At 49.4% G+C, this 13,072-nt stretch overlaps 1 protein-coding gene across 5 annotated transcripts in view; it reads left to right on the top strand.

The window, feature by feature from the left end:
• Nucleotides 1-13,072, top strand: part of FNDC3A (fibronectin type III domain containing 3A) — a 591,400-nt gene that overhangs the window by 484,917 nt on the left and 93,411 nt on the right. The gene's annotated exons all lie outside the window — the stretch shown is intronic.

Here is a 13,072-nt window from a genome sequence, read left to right as displayed (position 1 = left end):
AGGCACACACGACGAGGGCTCTCCGGGATCGTGTAGCCGCGCTTCAGGAGGTGGTAAGTGGGTCCCGCTTACGGGACCCAGTCTTTATTGCGATCCGGCGCAGTCAGTGGGAGGCGGGCCGCGCGCGCTGGCGGTGGACATTGTGGCGATACAGGCGATCCTACTAGATCACCAGGGTATGGGACAGGTCAGGTTTTCTCTATAAACCGTTTTATCAGAGCCCGCAGTACCCAGTGGTTTTGCCAGCAGGGGGATTGAGCTTGGACCTGAAGCCCCTCCCACAGCCCCAGGGCGCCATTTTCTGCAAATGTTCCCGCCCTGGAGCTGCATATCTGTCTCTCCCTCACTCCCTGGCAGTGTCTGCGGCGCCATTATCCCTCAGCTCACTGTTCCTGGGAATGCTTGGGCAAATCCTCCTATGTAAAGCCGCCTGGTTGTCAGTGCTGTGACTTCACAAGACACTTAAGTATTCTACCTGCCTTTTTTAGTCAGTGTTAGTTAAGAAAGAGTGCACTTAGTCAGGGTTTCCTAGTACAATTACCCTGTGATATACATCCAGTTCTCACTGTGCACTGTTATATCTATTGTTATATAGCTGTGTAAGCTAGTCCAGTGCAGTATTATTGTTAGTAATAACCTCTGCATTGTACAGACTGTGACTATTTGTGTGTGCATTTGATATCTGAGTGGTGTCCATTTCGTGTCTGTCACTCAACCTGCTATCCCTATATTCTATAACCTGAGGGGGCTTGTTGCGTCAGGTTTTATCTAATATAGGATTTTCACAAAGATATACTGTATTACGTATTTTTCTCTGTGATTTAGTCACCATATCTCTCCTTTATCTCTGCTGGTGCTGACTACACTGCGCAGGGGTTTGGGCTAGAGGTATTGTGCTGCTGACAAATTGTACTGTGTTACCTGATACTGCAAGTTATATCATGTCTGCTTCTGAGGGTAACGGTTCTGGGGCTGAACACACTGCCGGTGTTGCTGAAGCTGCAGATACCTATGAGGAGAATATAGCAGCTTTGGGCTCTGGTTCTGGGGGCTCCTTGCCCCCCAGTGGGACGGTGGCAATGGGGGCAAATAATGACCCGCCGTGGGCCGCTTTTTACACGCTTCTGCATACGCTAGTTCATAAACTAACACCCCCTATGGGACCCCCAATGCCGGTGCAACCGTTTGTGGTCCCTGCAGCTAACCCGCCATGGGCAGACGATTATCTGCTCAAATAAAGAAGTTGAACCAGTCCCTGACTACTAAAAAGTCTGACCGTCACTCGCCTACGTCCAAGGGGTCCTCTAAGCGAGCGCTTGTCTCCTCACAATCCACTGCTGTCACTGACACCTCGTCGGATGAAGACGGCACTTACACTGACCCCACAGGTTCTGACTCAGATACGGCTGATGGGGAGGGTGGTTCACATGTGGATGTTCCTGATCTTTTGGAGGCTATTAAGTTAATTTTACAGATTACGGATGATCCCGAGCCATCCGTTCCTCCTAAGAAACCAGATAGGTTCAAGTGTCAGAAGGTGATTAAACAAGTTTTACCTCACTCTGACCACCTAATTGATATACGTCAGGAACCCTGGGAAAACCCGGGTACGAAGTTTGTGCCTCAAAAGAAGATGCTGGCTCGCTATCCCCTCGCGCCGGAGCTAAGAGTTGGGAAACGCCTCCTCCAGTGGACTCACATGTGGCTAGGATGGTGGTTTCCTCAGCTCTACCGGTCACCACTGTCACGTCTCTAAAAGAGCCTTAAACGTGTGGAGGGTTGTCTGAAAGCGATTTACACCCTCACGGGTGCTGCACAAAGGCCCACTATTGCAGCTACTTGGGCTGCAGAGGCCATTGAAGCATGGGCCTTGGAGTTAGATGCTGAAATCTCCTCTGACCATGCTAGACAATGCTTGTCTTATATTGTCACAGCTTCTCGTTATATTAAAGAGGCGGCTTCTGATGCCGGTATCATGGCAGCCAAGGCCTCTACTACATCAGTCCTGGCTCGCCGGATATTGTGGCTGAGATCCTGGTCTGTGGATCTGGACTCTAGAAAAACCCTGGAGGTACTCCCTTTTAAGGGAGATATTCTGTTTGGGGAGGATTTAAATAAGATTGTGGCTGACTTGGCTACTGCCAAAACTGCCTGTCTGCCAAGTACTGCTCCTTCTGTGTCGAAGGCTAAAGGTACTTCCTTTCGCCCATTTCGTCCTTCAGGTAAAGCAAAAGGCCAGGCGTACAACAGGCAGGCCCGCACTTCCAAACCTGGTAAGCCTAAGCCCAAAAGAGCTTGGGTGTCCCGTCAGCCAGCTTCCAAAACAGATAAGCCTGCCGCATGACCGGGATCCCAGGGTGGGGGGCCGGCTTCTAGGGTATACCCAGGAATGGTTGAAGACCACTTCAGATGCCTGGGTACAGGAAGTCATCACTCGAGGTTACGCCATAGCCTTAAAAAACCGACCCCCTCATCGATTTTGCCAGACAGATGTCCCGTTGGACAAGACAAAGGCAAACACTCTACATTCGGTGGTACAGACCCTCCTGGATACAGGAGTCGTAGTACAGGTGCCTCTTGCGCAGAGGGGCCGGGGCTACTATTCTCCGCTGTTTCTAGTCCCGAAACCGAGTGGGTCCTCCCGGCCCATTCTCAACCTCAAGGCATTGAACAGGTTTGTGAAGGTTTCCAAGTTCCAGATGGAAACACTTCGCTCTATAGTTCTGGCCTTGGAACCTGGGGACTTCATGGTCTCCCTGGATATACAGGATGCTGACCTGCATATTCCTATAGCAGTGTCTCATCAGCAATACCTGAGATTTGCGATTGGCAACTGCCATTATCAGTTTTGGGCGTTACCTTTTGGTTTAACAATGGCTCCGCGAGTCTTTACAAAAGTCATGGCGGTGATGACGGTGGTACTCCGCCGTCAAGGGGTCAGGATACTGCCGTATTTAGACGACTTGTTAATCCTGGCAAATTCCCCAGAACTTCTCCTGCGTCATCTAGTTGTGACGGTTCGGTTTCTGCAAGCCCATGGGTGGCTCATCAACTGGAAGAAGTCATCCCTGATCCCTGCTCAGAGCATGGTGCATCTGGGAGCACTATTGGACACTCACAACCAGCGGTTGTTCCTGTCTCAGGAGAAAGTCCTGACACTGCAGGACAGGATTTGTTGCTTCCTATCTCGTCTGCAAGTGTCGATCCATTCGGCGATGCAGGTGCTGGGCCTCATGGTGTCAGCATTCGACATGGTGGAGTACGCTCAATTTCACTCTCGCCCTCTCCAGAGGCTGATTCTAGCCAAATGGGACGGCCTGCCTCACTGGATCAGGTCTCAAATGATCTCATTGACTCTGGAGGTCCGTCTGTCGCTGCTCTGGTGGCTCCGAGACCAACAACTGTGCAGGGTCCGTCCGTTCTGTATATCCGACTGGGTCCTGTTGACAAGAGATGCCAGTGTAAGAGGTTGGGGTGCGGTGCTGGAGCAACACTCCCTTCAGGGGCGGTGGACCAAGGAGGAGTCCCTCCTCTCGATCAATATTCTGGAGTTGCGGGCGGTCTTCAATGCCTTGAACCTAGCCCAGCATTTACTTCAGAACCGTCCTGTTCAAGTACAGTCGGACAACGCCACCACAGTGGCTTACATAAATCATCAAGGCGGCACTCAAAGCCGCCTAGCAATGAAGGAAATCTCACGGATTCTACAGTGGCCAGAATGCCATCTACCGGCCATATCTGCAATATTCATTCCGGGTGTCCTGAATTGGGAAGCAGACTTTCTCAGTCGTCAGGACGTGCATGCCGGCGAGTGGGGCCTCCATCCAGAAGTGTTTCAACTCCTAGTGGAAAGGTGGAACCTTCCAGACGTAGATCTGATGGCGTCTCGACACAATCACAAGGTTCCGGTCTTCGGAGCAAGGACAAGGGATCCTCAAGCAGCATTCGTGGATGCGCTGGCGGTACCGTGGAGGTTTCGGCTGCCGTACGTGTTCCCTCCGGTATCACTCCTGCCCAGGGTAATTTGGAAGTTCAAGCAAGAAAAAGGAATTCTGCTTCTCATAGCTCCAGCGTGGCCCAGAACGGCACTGGTTCTCAGACCTGCAAGGCCTATCGTCAGAGCGTCCAATTCTACTTCCACAACGCCCAGACCTCCTCGTTCAGGGCCCCTGTGTCTACCAGGACCTAGCCCGGCTGTCTTTGACGGCGTGGCTCTTGAAGCTTCCGTCTTAAGGGCTAAAGGGTTTTCTGAGGCGGTCATTCAAACTATGTTGCGGGCCTGGAAACCGGCTTCGGCTCGGATTTACTATAGGGTCTGGCATTCTTACTTTGTTTGGTGCGCATCTAACGATTATGACGCTTCCAAGTTTAGTATAGCCAAGTTGTTGGCGTTTCTTCAGCAGGGCCTGGACTTAGGCCTGCGTCTGGCCTCCCTCAAGGTTCAAATATCTGCCTTGTCGGTGTGGTTTCAGAGAAAAATTGCGACCTTACCTGATGTGCATACCTTTACTCAGGTCGTGTTGCGTATCCAACCTCCCTATGTCCCGCCTGTGGCTTCTTGGGACTTGTCGGTGGTTTTGGAGGCGTTACAAGAGTCTCCGTTTGAACCTCTTGGTTCAGCTGACCTTAAGTGGCTTTCCCTTAAGGTGGTGTTCCTGCTGGCTATTGCTTCAGCTAGAAGAGTGTCGGATTTGGGTGCCTTGTCCTGTAATTCCCCATATCTGATATTTTCACCGTGACCGGGCGGTTCTTAGGACTCGTCCCGGCTATCTACCTAAGGTGGTTTCTTCGTTCCACCTTAATCAGGAGATTGTAGTTCCGGCACTTGTTTCTCCTGATCTGTCTCCCAAAGAGCGGTCTTTGGAGGTGGTACGGGCTCTCCGTATCTATGTGAAGAGAACTGCTCCTATTAGGAAATCTGATTCTCTTTTTGTTGTGTTTGGGTTTCACAAACGGGGCTGGCCTGCTCACAAGCAAACTCTGGCCAGATGGATTAGAATGGTGATTGCACATGCTTATGTGAAGGCTGGTCTCTCTGCTCCCGATCACATTAAGGCCCATTCTACTCGGTCTGTTGGACCTTCTTGGGCGGCCCAACGTGGTGCGACCCTTGAACAATTGTGCAAGGCGGCTACGTGGTCCTCTGTGAACACATTCATAAGGTTCTATGCCTTCGATACCGCCGCTTCCCAGGATGCTTCCTTTGGACGCCGGGTTCTTGTGCCCGCTACAGTGCGTCCCCTCCCATAAGGAACTGCTTTAGGACATCCCCATTTTCCATTCCTTGTGGAGCCCAGTGTACCCCGCAGCAGAAAACGAGTTTTATGGCAAGAACTTACCTTTGTTAAAACTTTCTGCGAGGTACACTGGGCTCCACAAGGCACCCACCCTGACGCACTTAGCTTCTTTGGGTTGGTATGGCATTAGCCGCTGACACGTCTCCTGTCGTGAGAATGCGGTGTTGTGGCTACTAACCGTTGTCGTCTCTTTTCCTGCTACTGCATTGGACTGGTTAACTAAAAACTGAGATCCTGTGCAGGGAGGCGGGGTGATATAGGAGGCGGCGATATGCATTCTGGGAACAGTCAAAGCTTTGAGCCTGTTGGTGTCTCGGATCAAGATCCTACTCTACACCCCATTGTCCATTCCTTGTGGAGCCCAGTGTACCTCGCAGAAAGAGTTTTAACAAAAGTAAGTTCTTACCATAAAACTTGTTTTATTACTGAGGCAGCTGTCTGTGACTTTCCTTGTTGTGAAACTTAAAGTTGCAGCAAGCCTTTACAGCTAGACGCTGGTGGGACATCCTGGAACTTATAGTTCCACCACAGCGTTTACAAGCAAACTACAAGGGCTGATAACTGATGTTGCGACTTAGTGAGGCATGTTCGAGTAAAACTGGAGAAATTCATCTTTCTATACAACCGGTACACAGACACTATAGTCTATTAGTCAGGCTACATATATAACTGTTCCCAGAGAAGGTCAAGGGGAGAAGGAGGGGGTGCACATGTTGGGGTATATTATCAAAAGGGGACACTAAAGTATAGCATAATATTAAATGTGCTGTTTAAACTCTTTTGCTAATTAACCACCCCACATGCCTCATCAATGTCTCTCACACCGCAAAAGTGTTCACTCTAGCGGGCACAGATGACATGTAACACTGCAGGGAAGGAAGGGCAGGACGCAGGCCACTGTACATATCTCCTCCACCAGGTGCCACAGCTCCATACACACACACACACATACCCAGCAGCTGTATACAGAGGGAGACCCACGTTGCCCCTGCTGGTCTCGGGCTTCGGATGGCTCATGGAGGCAAATACAGCGGCAGCTGCTACCCAGGGTGGAGGGGTCTGGACTCTGAGGCAGAGACTTTAAGATGAAAGCTGTAAACACAGTGGTGTTAGTGGGGGAGAAGCCTGGCAGAACTGGGGTAAGTGAGGGGCAGGGCGGCAGCCAGAAAGAGGTGACATAGTGGGAGGGAACATAGAAATCTAACCGGGAGGTCAGCTGGGTGGGGTGCTACCAGCACTCTGAGGTAACAGGGCACTGGGGCAATTCCATAAGGGCAGGGTGCATCTTCCCTCCCGAGAGTGCCTGAAGGGACGATGCAGCTGGTCGCTTTTGGGGCGGGGAGGGGCATTCATGTCATTAGACTCCACTCACTTAGGAATGTCGCAAATCACATGACTATGCCTTTGAAGTAGGGAGGGGCCAAATTATGTCATTTTCATAGAATTGCATCATGTTCACCCCGCCCCCTGCTCATAGACTTGCATTTTGCAACTTTATGCTCCATATCCCATCCATTTCTCCTGGGAGTGGGCAGGGATACTGGAGGATCACATACTCTTCTAGGAATTTGGAGGACTCCTCAGAAATTATCTTGAAGGTTTGATACATCTCCTAAATCTTAAAATGTTATAAATTTAGGACTAAATGTATCAAGCCTAAACAAGAGATAAAGTTCAGATGTATAAAGAGTGATAAATCACCAGCCAACCAGCTCCTAACTGTCATTTTTTAAACACGGGCAGATTTATTAAGCCTTGAGAAGTGATAAAGTGGAAGGTGGTAACGCACCAGCAAGTCGGTTTCCTTAACTGCCATTTTTCAAACCCAGTCTGTAACATGGAAGTTAGGAGCTGATTGGCTGGTGTTTTATCACCTTCAACTTTATCACTTCACCAGGCTTAATAAATCTCCCCCTCGGTCACATGGCAGTTAGGAGCTTATGCGTCTCAACTTTATATCTTGTTAAGGCTTAATACATTTGGGCCTAAATCCATTTTCTCATACGTCCTAGAGGATGCTAGGGTCACTTCAAGAACCATGGGGTATAGACGGGATCCGCAGGAGACATGGGCACTTTAAGACTTTCAAATGGTGTGACCTGGCTCCTCCCTCTATGTCCCTCCTCCAGACTCCAGTTTAGATCTGTGCCCAGGCAGACTGGATGCACAACTGAGGAGCTCTACTGAGTTTCTCGGAAAAGACTTTGTTAGGTTTTTTATTTTCAGAGAGGCTGCTGGCAACGGTCTCCCTGCATCGTGGGACTTAGGGGAGAGAAGTCAGACCTACTTCTAGGGAGTTTAAAGGCTCTGCTTCTTGGCAGTGGCGTGCGGTGAGGTCACTGGCTGGGGAGGCACTGAGAATATATATATATATATATATATATATATATATATATATATATATATATATATATATATATATATAGTGGTCGAAGTGGAAATTTCGAAGTGGGGGTATGGAAAAGACAAGGACGCAATTATGCACGCCGAAGGCACGCACGTGCTCCAGGAAAGGGGACGTGGTCACCGAAAAGGGGGCGTGTCCCTTTCACTTTATAGCACACGGTACGATTTGAAATTCACATTATAGCACATGGTACGAGCCGAAATTTACATTATAGCACACTAAATTAGCCGAAACTCACATTGTAGCACACTGAATGAGCCGAAACTCACATTGTAGCACACTGAATGAGCCAAAACTCACATTGTAGCACACTGAATGAGCCAAAACTCACATTGTAGCACACTGAATGAGCTGAAACTCACATTGTAGCACACACTGAATGAGCCGAAACTCACATTGTAGCACACTGAATGAGCCGAAATTCACATTGTAGCACACTGAATGAGCCGAAATTCACATTACAGCACACTGAATGAGCCGAAATTCACATTGTAGCACAATGAATGAGCCGAAATTCACATTGTAGCACAATGAATGAGCTGAAATTCACATTGTAGCACACTGAATGAGCCGAAATTCACATTGTAGCACAATGAATGAGCCGAAATTCACATTGTAGCACACTGAATGAGCCGAAATTCACATTGTAGCACACTAAATGAGCCGAAATTCACATTGTATCACACTAAATTAGCTGAAATTCACATTGTAGCACACTGAATGAGCAGAAATTCACATTGTAGCACACTGAATGAGCCGACATTCACATTACAGCACACTGAATGAGCCGAAATTCACATTGTAGCACAATGAATGAGCCGAAATTCACATTGTAGCACACTGAATGAGCCGAAATTCACATTGTAGCACACTGAATGAGCCGAAATTCACATTGTAGCACACTGAATGAGCCGAAATTCACATTGTAGCACACTGAATGAGCCGAAATTCACATTACAGCACACTGAATGAGCCGAAATTCACATTACAGCACACTGAATGAGCCGAAACTCACATTGTAGCACACTGAATGAGACGAAATTCACCATGTAGCACACTGAATGAGCCAAAATTCACCTTGTAGCACACTGAATGAGCTGAAATTCACATTGTAGCACACTGAATGAGCCGAAATTCACATTGTAGCACACTGAATGAGCCGAAATTCACATTGTAGCACACTAAATGAGCCGACATTCACATTACAGCACACTGAATGAGCCGACATTCACATTACAGCACAATGAATGAGCCGAAATTCACATTGTAGCACAATGAATGAGCCGAAATTCACATTGTAGCACACCGAATGAGCCGAAATTCACATTGTAGCACACTGAATGAGCCGAAATTCACATTGTAGCACACTGAATGAGCCGAAATTCACATTACAGCACACTGAATGAGCCGAAACTCACATTGTAGCACACTGAATGAGACGAAATTCACCATGTAGCACACTGAATGAGCCAAAATTCACCTTGTAGCACACTGAATGAGCTGAAATTCACATTGTAGCACACTGAATGAGCCGAAATTCACATTGTAGCACACTGAATGAGCCGAAATTCACATTGTAGCACACTAAATGAGCCGAAATTCACATTGTAGCACACTAAATGAGCCTAAATTCACATTGTATCACACTAAATGAGCTGAAATTCACATTGTAGCACACTGAATGAGCCGAAATTCACATTGTAGCACACTAAATGAGCCGACATTCACATTACAGCACACTGAATGAGCCGACATTCACATTACAGCACACTGAATGAGCCGAAATTCACATTGTAGCACACTGAATGAGCCGAAATTCACATTGTAGCACACTGAATGAGCCGAAATTCACATTGTAGCACACTGAATGAGCCGAAATTCACATTGTAGCACACTGAATGAGCCGAAATTCACATTGTAGCACACTGAATGAGCCGAAATTCACATTGTAGCACACTGAATGAGCCGAAATTCACATTACAGCACACTGAATGAGCCGAAACTCACATTGTAGCACACTGAATGAGACGAAATTCACCATGTAGCACACTGAATGAGCCGAAATTCACATTGTAGCACATTGAATGAGCTGAAATTGTGACAGCCAGAGTGACAGCAGGGACAGGGAGAGAGAGTGACGATAGAGGGAGAGAGTGACGACAGGGAGAGAGAGAGTGACGACAGTGACAGCAGGGAGAGAGAGACTGACGACAGTGACAGCAGGGAGAGAGAGTGACAATAGGGACAGGGACAGTAACGACAGAGAGAGAGGGTGACAGCAGGGGAACATTACCTGACTGTGGTCGGCGGAGGCACCAATGGGCAGCGGCGGTGAGGTCCCTTTGACTGCCATTTGTTGCGGGTGGCGGCGGTGGGCGGCTGGTGGCGGTGAGCAGCGGGTGGTGGTGAGCGGCGGGTGGCTGTGAGCTAGTACAGCGCTCTACACAGCCGCCGGCCAGCGAGCAGGGAGGGGAGCACCATGTGCAGCAGGATGGCCACTTCCCTCGCCTCCTGCTGCACTTTAATTTCCGGGTCAGTGGAAGAAGTGGCGGTATACCATACCGCCCCACTTCGACCACTGTATGTATGTATGTATGTATGTATGTATGTATATATATATATATATAATTTTGAGACCGGCACTCCTGTTCTGATTAATGACTGCTCCCGGTGCCCTCATAAAGGTAAATGTAGACAAGATGTAGAATGCGGCACTCAGGAAAAGAATAAGTCGTGGACAAAATTCGTATCCACGACTTATTCTTTTCCTGAGTGCCGCATTCTACATCTTGTCTATATATATATATATATATATATATATATATATAGTTGAGAGGCATGCAGCACTTTGAAATCACTGTGTGTTGCTTACCTGCTCCAGTAGTGCAGCAGCGGGCTGGATTTCATGCACTGGTGGCACAGCGGGACCCTTCCCAGACGACAGGGGGGGAGGGCAATCCACCACTGCCTCCACCAGTTCCCTGGCATCGCGGGAGGGCTGGGAGCAGGAGGTCACACCGTTGAGGGCACATTTCCCAGACGACAGGAGGGGGGGGGGGGGGGGGGGGGGGCAATCCGCCACTGTCTCTCCCAGTTCCCTAGCATCGCGGGAGGGCTGGGAGCAGGAGGACACCCAGCGGCATCCAGGCACAGCGGGCGGCTGCGGCGATGTCGGTCCACAGCAGCGCCGTCCTCGGTCTGCTGTCTACGCGGCCGGCCCTGGCTTCGACTTCAGGTCCCGCTGCCTCTTCACCCCACTGCGCTACTTTAACTGTGGTGACAGCTCCACAGTAGCGCCGGGTCCTGCTGCCTCTTCGGGTGATTGGACGAGCGGATCCAGCACTGGATCCGCTGTCCAATCGCATCTGCCTCGCTGACGGGGGCAGGTTTCCCTTGTCAACGAGGCACTTGGATAAGGAGGGAGTTGTGTATTCACCAATGGAATGCTGAGGTTGACTCCGAGAAGATATGGAGTCTCTTCCAGATGAAGGTGAAGCCCGGTTCGGTGACGACCTAGTTAATTTGATCTCGGCAGATGCCGTGGGTAGGTCTACCTTCTGGGCCTATGTTCCCTCACAACGTATGATGACGCATAATTATCAGATGCAGTCATGTCAGCCCGATAGATATAGATTCCCCTTCTTTCTTTGCAGATAGAGGAAGGAGAAAAGGGAAGAGGTCAGCAGCCTCTTCAAGGTCACAGGGGCAGAAATCATCCTCTGTTTTCTGCCAGATCCACCGCATGACGCTGGGACTCTCTTGCGGGAGCCCACACCGCTGAGGTCACGTCTAAAACTTTTCAGTCGGTCCTGGAACGGACTTGGACCCGTGGGGTTTACTAATAGTGTCCCAAGGGTGCATACTGGAGTTTCCAGGCGTTTTCCCTCATAAATTTTTCATTATTACCGATTCTCCTCCGGACGGGGAGGGAGTATGCGACGCAACACAAGAGTTGTGTCAGGATCGAGTCATGGTCCTGGTGTCCCCTGTCACAATAGGGAGAAGACTGTAATTCAAAGCCTCTTCGTGCTCCCGTAGCCAGACGGCTAGGTCAGACCAATCCAAAATCTGACATAATTTAATTTCTATTTAAAAAAAATTCAAATCCAATCTAAAGAAGAATAAAGAAGGTCTAATTACATTTTCCTCCGCATTAGTTTACCTGAGGTTTGCTATTCAGGATGGTCATTACCAGTTTCACCAGGGTGATGGCAGTAATGATGGCTCTCCTTCTCTAGTATGGAGCCACGTTTATCCCGTACGGGGACGATCTCCTGATAACGGCGAGATCAAGAAACCAGTTGGTGCAAAACGCTGCACTCTCCCTGACAGTTCTTCAACAACAGGGTTGGCTCCTGAACTTATCAGAATCACTGATGGCCCACCGACGCGGTTGTCGGTATGGGAATAATACTAGATACTACAGAGAGTATTTTCTCTGACGTCCTAGAGGATGCTGGGAACTTCGTAAGGACCATGGGGAATAGACGGGCTCTGCAGGAGACTGGGCACTCTAAGAAAGAATTAGGACTACTGGTGTGCACTGGCTCCTCCCTCTATGCCCCGGCTCGAGCTGGTTGCACACTAGGGGCTCTCCTGAGCTTCTAGTAAAGAAAGTATTTATTAGGTTTTTTATTTTCAGTGAGATCTGCTGGCAACAGACTCACTGCTACGAGGGACTTAGGGGAGAGAAGCGAACTTACCTGCTTGCAGCTAGCTTGGGCTTCTAGGCTACTGGACACCATTAGCTCCAGAGGGATCGAACACAGGCCCAGCCTCGGTCGTCCGGTCCCGGAGCCGCGCCGCCGTCCCCCTTGCAGAGCCAGAAGCAAGAAGAACGTCCTGGAAATCGGCGGCTGAAGACTCCGGTCTTCATTAAGGTAGCGCACAGCACTGCAGCTGTGCGCCATTGCTCCCTATGCACACCACATACTCCGGTCACTGATGGGTGCAGGGCGCTGGGGGGGGGGGGCGCCCTGGGCTGCAATTAGAGTACCTTAAATTGGCAAAACAACACATAATATAGTCTAATAAACTATATATGTGTAAAAATCCCCTGCCATAATATTAATAAAAGAGCGGGAGAAGCCCACCGAAAAAGGGGCGGGGCTATCTCCCTCAGCACACTGGCGCCATTTCCTCTTCACAGCTCCGCTGGAAGACAGCTCCCCAGGCTCTCCCCTGCAGTTTCCAGGCTCAAAGGGTAAAAAAGAGAGGGGGGGCACTAAATTTAGGCGCAAAACTGTATTGTATAGCTGCTATAGGGAAAATCACTTTGTGTAGTGTAAATCCCTGTTTATATAGCGCTGTGGTGTGTGCTGGCGTACTCTCTCTCTGTCTCCCCAAAGGACTTTGTGGGGTCCTGTCC

Source organism: Pseudophryne corroboree, chromosome 2 (assembly GCF_028390025.1).
Source record: "Pseudophryne corroboree isolate aPseCor3 chromosome 2, aPseCor3.hap2, whole genome shotgun sequence".
In the NCBI taxonomy this organism is placed as follows: Eukaryota; Metazoa; Chordata; class Amphibia; order Anura; family Myobatrachidae; genus Pseudophryne; species Pseudophryne corroboree.
The sequence above is the reverse complement of the archived record's forward strand: the minus strand, read 5'-3'. Positions and strand labels throughout refer to the sequence as shown.